Here is a 6,327-nt window from a genome sequence, read left to right as displayed (position 1 = left end):
CTGCATTGCACACACTCTGGACCTCGGACTTTTGAACTGTGCAACCAAATGGTATGCAAGCCATCGTATCAAAGACACTTTTTCCTCCATTTTCAAGCCTTGCTCACATTCCAATGTTACTTTTGTACAAATGCATTATAACATAAATTGTATTTTTGCACTTTAATCTGATTTATGATTATAACATGTATCACTGGATTTTCCAAACCTATTTTCAAAATGAATAATCATTTCTAAATAAACTATTTTACTGTAACTGCTTGAATCTGTCTTGAACCTCTTGAACAGAATGTCATCCAGGAACTTTTTAGTGGGGTGCATGTCATTCATTTGCACAAAACTTGGGAACGGTTTTATCGAAAGTTCTTTCAGGCTGGATTTTGGAGTGGCGTTTTCCAGCGAGCACACCTCACTCATTTTTCTACTGATCTATGCATTGATCTGATCACTGATGCCATTTTGCAGGTTAGCTTATAGCAGTCATAAATTAAGAATGTCAGTTTTTGGATAAACAATCATAAATGAATCTTTCAACACGTACACAATGTTGACATGTATAGTTATATTTTGATAAACAATCATAAATGAATCTTTCAGCACGTACACAATGTTGACATCTATAGTTATATTTTGATAAACAATCATAAATGAATCTTTCAGCACATACACAATGTTGACATCTATAGTTATATTTTGATAAACAATCATAAATGAATCTTTCAGCACATACACAATGTTGACACCTATAGTTATATTTTGATAAACAATCATAAATGAATCTTTCAGCACGTACACAATGTTGACATCTATAGTTATATTTTGATAAACAATCATAAATGAATCTTTCAGCACGTACACAATGTTGACATCTATAGTTATATTTTGATAAACTATCAAAATATAACTATAGATGTCAACATTGTGTACGTGCTGAAATATTCATTTATGATTAACAATCATAAATGAATCTTTCAGCACATGCACAATGTTGACATCTATAGTTATATTTTGATAAACAATCATAAATGAATCTTTCAGCACGTACACAATGTTGACATCTATAGTTATATTTTGATAAACAATCATAAATGAATCTTTCAGCACGTACACAATGTTGACATCTATAGTTATATTTTGATAAACAATCATAAATGAATCTTTCAGCACGTACACAATGTTGACATCTATAGTTATATTTTGATAAACAATCATAAATGAATCTTTCAGCACGTACACAATGTTGACATCTATAGTTATATTTTGATAAACTATCAAAATATAACTATAGATGTCAACATTGTGTACGTGCTGAAATATTCATTTATGATTAACAATCATAAATGAATCTTTCAGCACATGCACAATGTTGACATCTATAGTTATATTTTGATAAACAATCATAAATGAATCTTTCAGCACGTACACAATGTTGACATCTATAGTTATATTTTGATAAACAATCATAAATGAATCTTTCAGCACGTACACAATGTTGACATCTATAGTTATATTTTGATAAACAATCATAAATGAATCTTTCAGCACGTACACAATGTTGACATCTATAGTTATATTTTGATAAACAATCATAAATGAATCTTTCAGCACGTACACAATGTTGACATCTATAGTTATATTTTGATAAACTATCAAAATATAACTATAGATGTCAACATTGTGTACGTGCTGAAATATTCATTTATGATTAACAATCATAAATGAATCTTTCAGCACATGCACAATGTTGACATCTATAGTTATATTTTGATAAACAATCATAAATGAATCTTTCAGCACGTACACAATGTTGACATCTATAGTTATATTTTGATAAACAATCATAAATGAATCTTTCAGCACGTACACAATGTTGACATGTAGTTATATTTTGATAAACAATCATAAATACCTCTTTCAGCACGTACACAATGTTGACATCTATAGTTAGACCATCTGACCAGTGGTCTACAAACCACGGCTCTTTCATTCCTCCTCCCTGGCTCCCTTTAGCTTCGAAACTAAATTTCAATCAATAATCGCTATTTAATTTTCATGTATTCTATTTCATTTAGTTAGTTTATTTTAATGTAACAGTTGTTATTTTGGAGGGTTCTGTGATCTTGTAATGTAAAAATAAAATGTTAATATTTTGTCAATGGAAATGTACGCCACACCCTCTGTCGTGTGACGTCTTTGGTTGCCAAGAGATTGTTGTTCTTTTAGCAGTCAAGCTTTGATTGATTGATTGATTGATTGAAACTTGTATTAGTAGATTGCAAAGTACAGTACATATTCCGTACAATTGACCACTAAATGGTAACACCCCAATAAGTTTTTTAACTTGTTTAAGTCGGGGTCCAGCTAGCAATTGACGTAAAATAGAAAAGGTAATGCTTCATGGACAGATTAATTTGCCTTCACTGTTGACGAGGTTGGTTCAAGTGTGGGCTTAATATGCGGATATTAGCAAACAACAACAACAATCGAATGTTGAAAGACATTTCCAGAACAAACACCCAGCTGGCCTAGTACGCATGCGCAAAAAAATGCGCTCATCATAGTCACCTCTGACCTGGAAGTGTATCCTTACCCTGTGTTTCAATGTCGACTATTGCCACATTTCTTTGAACAGTTAATCTGAGCCATCGTACATGAATCCCATCTTTAATGGACGTGTGGAAGTAAACAATGTGATAAAGAACATTTTACAACAACCAACAACAGGACACTTTGCTTGTAGGCTGAAGTTGGCGGTCGTACTTGACGGCCGCAACCACTTCATGGCTTCACAATAGTTACGGAGTACAAAACTAGACGTTGACATCGCGAACAATAACTAATAATAGTCTGCTTTGCCAGTCCAGATGCCTTCGCTATTTTTCGTAGTCTGTTTTGTGTCTCCTTTGACAAATGGACAAAGATTTTCACTAAGTAGAATCACAGCTGACCCGGACATTGGAAAGTTCTCTTGGCGTTCAGCTGGCACAACACACTCCTTGACAAACATATCCCACCAGTCTGCCGTTCTTCCAGGCCTTATCCAAAACCATCGCTCAACCGCCTACGTTGCCGTCTGAGATGTGTTGTATCCCAAATAGCTGCAATCGCACGTTTGCTTCTCTTAAGGTATTCATGTGTGATTTCCACACGGGCATGTCTGGACGACTCGCCTCCCATCTTTCTGACATCACTTCCTGTGCAGGCACATGAACAATAACAAGATCTGATAGCTCAGTTTCAGCTCATGTTATTCTATTCTGTTATATGTGTTTTATGTTGCACGCCAAGTAAAGTTCCTGGTTTGTGAACCCGTTCTCAAACAATGGTAATAAAAACTCTCCTGATTCTGATTCTCATCTTTCTGGCGTCACTTCCTCTCCGAACTTAGTTTGTAAACGATCAGTGAGTCCATACAAAGCTAAGAGCGGGAGCTTCAAGAAAAAGACGGCGCGCTTACCTGTGTAAAAAATTGTCCGAGGAAGGGGACCTTAAACGCTGATTTAGTGTGGCTGAAATAGGACTTAGGCTATATAATTATTTGTTTAAGGGGTTATCCGGCTTAGTGTAGACATAGCCTTAGACCTCAGGTCGTTCCGCATCGATCCGCAGAATGCAACCTTACCCGTGCAAAAACAATGCACAATTTATCTGGGAGAGTCTTGATACCAATGTCCTTGACCCAGCCACACACACAAAAGTGGTAGACCTCCATGCTGTTCCAAGTTTTCATCTGTTTTGTGGTGTAGAATGATGTCTGGAGCACCAGTTAGTTCGACATGTCTGGGAACGCGACCAACAGATAATCCTTGACATCACTCAACAAATCTTTTTAAAAAACGTATAAGAATCCATTCTATTGCATAGCTTCATTTTGTGCTCGTGTCTGCTTTTAGCGGTAAGATCACATTCTTACCGTAAGTAAACAGGTAAGAACAAGTCACGTGACTGGATACGAATAATTGACCAACTCTCACTCAGCTTTATCTGCAGTAAAATCATGATATCATTGTCATTGCATCAAGGCCAAAGTTCATAATCAAAGTGACAAGTGACTCAATCAAAAGCACAAAACCCACTTCAAGTCAAGTCCAAGTCTGCAGCACGTAAACAAAATGTTTTATGTGTGTTTGTTGGCACGTGTCGGACAAGAGGAAGGCTTACGGGTCCAGGGCGGATACCGAGTCCTCCACTGGCCGTTTTTCTTACAACCAGAAAGTCATCAGTCTGTCGGCAACATCCAGAGGAGCCAGGAAAAGATACACACAGCTGGACGGTGTACGTGACACAATGGCTGTCCAGACCATGGCACGTGGGACAGTCCATGCAGAGGACAGCCTGCTGACAGACCTCATCACAGACCCTCGGAAGTCAGGATTGCTTCGGCAAACGTACAAAGTGGACAGTGTACCAGTGGCATGGTTCATCAGATTTGTATTTGCAAACATTCCCTTATAAAGGGCTCATATTATGTAAAACACTTCCTTCTGGTCTACATAACATTTATTGCTGATAAGATTCTAATTTTGCATCCTTTTTGTTTTGTTTCACAGACCATCTTCAAGCCGCCTAACGACTGACTCTTCCGAATACGTCGTTTTGTGGGCGGTACAATACGTGTTGTTTGCTGTGTGATGTTGCCTCCTTCTATTTCAATCAATCAATCAATCAATGTTTACTTATATAGCCCTAAATCACCAGTGTCTCAAAGCCACAACGACATCCTGGGCTCAGATCCCACAACAGGGGAAAAAAAAAAACTCAACCCAATGGGATGACAATGAGAAACCTTGGAGGGGACCGCAGATGTGGGGACCAAGTCTAAGTCTAAGAACCGTGGCACATAGACTTATACGAGTGTAGGTCTAAGTCTAAGAAGTCTAACAAACGTGGCACATCGACTTAGACAAGTCTAAGTCTAAGTCTAAGAAGTCTAAGAACCGTGGCACATGTGCAAGTGACGACCCCAAAGCCTCAGTGAGTCTCAGTTAGATCAAGTAGGACAGAAAAGTGTTGGTCCAGAACACAGACCTGTTCTCATGCGTCCCCTGACAGAAGCAAATGAGGGTTTGCAGGGAGTCTGTGGTGCGTGGACATGACGCCAGACTAACATGGTCCACAGGGATGTCCAGAGTCCACTAAGAGTAGGCGTAGTGGATGAGCTCAGAGTTTGGCAGGGACTCTGTAGTTTTAAGTTGCCGTGAGTTCAACTAAAATCGTCTTCAAAGAATCATTTGATTAAAGTACCGTGTTTTATTTTCCTATATTCAAACACAGTGTCACTGTTCAAATTGTGTGCAACGTAACAGTGGCTAAACATTTGGAATACACTTTTTAAATAAAACCTCGTCCTTGTTTTGATGAATATTTAGGGCCTACTATTCTATTTTTTTTTGAGGCGGTACTTCGTAAAAAACAAAAACACGGAAGTAAACAATAGAATTGGGAATGACCACAACATTTGTCAGCCTGAATAAATAGTAGGTCCATTTTTTGGAAGCACCAGCTACTGGATTTTAGTGAGTACATCAGAATTAGCCTATCAAACACATCAATGGTGATTAACCACAGTTACTAAATCTAACAACGAAGAAATTATTCAGCATAAACATGTTAAATAGTGTAGAAAATGTTCATCATGGTTAGCACAGTGGTTAGCACAGTGGTTAGCACAGTAGTTAGCACAGTGGTTAGCACAGGGACCCAGAAGTTAGCATGTTGGCCGCACAGTCATGGAGATCCAGGGTTGGAATCTCAGTTTGGTTGGCGTGCAGATAGCGTGTTCTCCACGCTGCTAAAGTATGCATGTCAGGGTTAATTGGAGAGTCTAAATCGGTGCTATACAACTACGTCATGAAGAGGGCCCCGGTTTCAAGAGCCCAAGTGCTCAGGGGCCGGACGTGGAAATGTGGATGTCTCGTCAGAAAGTGCCTCCGCGGGTTATGTTCCTTTGACACACTTAAAACTACTCCTTTCCGGCGTGTGCAGCAAGACTCCTAATGGGCCGGACCAAGAAAATCCTGGCGTGATAACGTAAAAATAAAGAAAAACGTCAGATGGTTTCCTTTGTTTTACTTTGGCCAAAAAACAGAACGAGCACATTCTGAAAAATGTTCAAATCACAAATGACCCTCTTGACAAAAAACTTCAAATTCTGAGAGGGAAGCAATTGGAGCAGTTCCAGAAACACAGAGCAGAAAAGAGACGGCAGATCAACTGGTCTAAAAAGAGGGGTCTATTTAAAGGCTAGAGTATACAAATGAGTTTTAAGATGGGACTTAAATGCTTCTACTGAGGTAGCATCTCTAACTGTTACCGCTAGAACATTCC

At 38.3% G+C, this 6,327-nt stretch overlaps 1 protein-coding gene across 1 annotated transcript in view; it reads left to right on the top strand.

The window, feature by feature from the left end:
• osr1 (odd-skipped related transcription factor 1) overlaps nucleotides 1-242 on the top strand; it is a 33,916-nt gene extending 33,674 nt beyond the window's left edge. The window contains exon 3 of the mRNA XM_062035032.1: nucleotides 1-242. This exon is cut by the window's left edge and continues 379 nt beyond it. The gene's annotated coding sequence lies outside the window, so the exon portion shown is untranslated.
• Nucleotides 243-6,327: the final 6,085 nt, after the last annotated feature.

This window comes from Entelurus aequoreus, linkage group LG23, assembly GCF_033978785.1.
Source record: "Entelurus aequoreus isolate RoL-2023_Sb linkage group LG23, RoL_Eaeq_v1.1, whole genome shotgun sequence".
Lineage (NCBI taxonomy): Eukaryota > Metazoa > Chordata > Actinopteri > Syngnathiformes > Syngnathidae > Entelurus > Entelurus aequoreus.
This window is presented reverse-complemented; position numbering and strand designations above follow the sequence as displayed.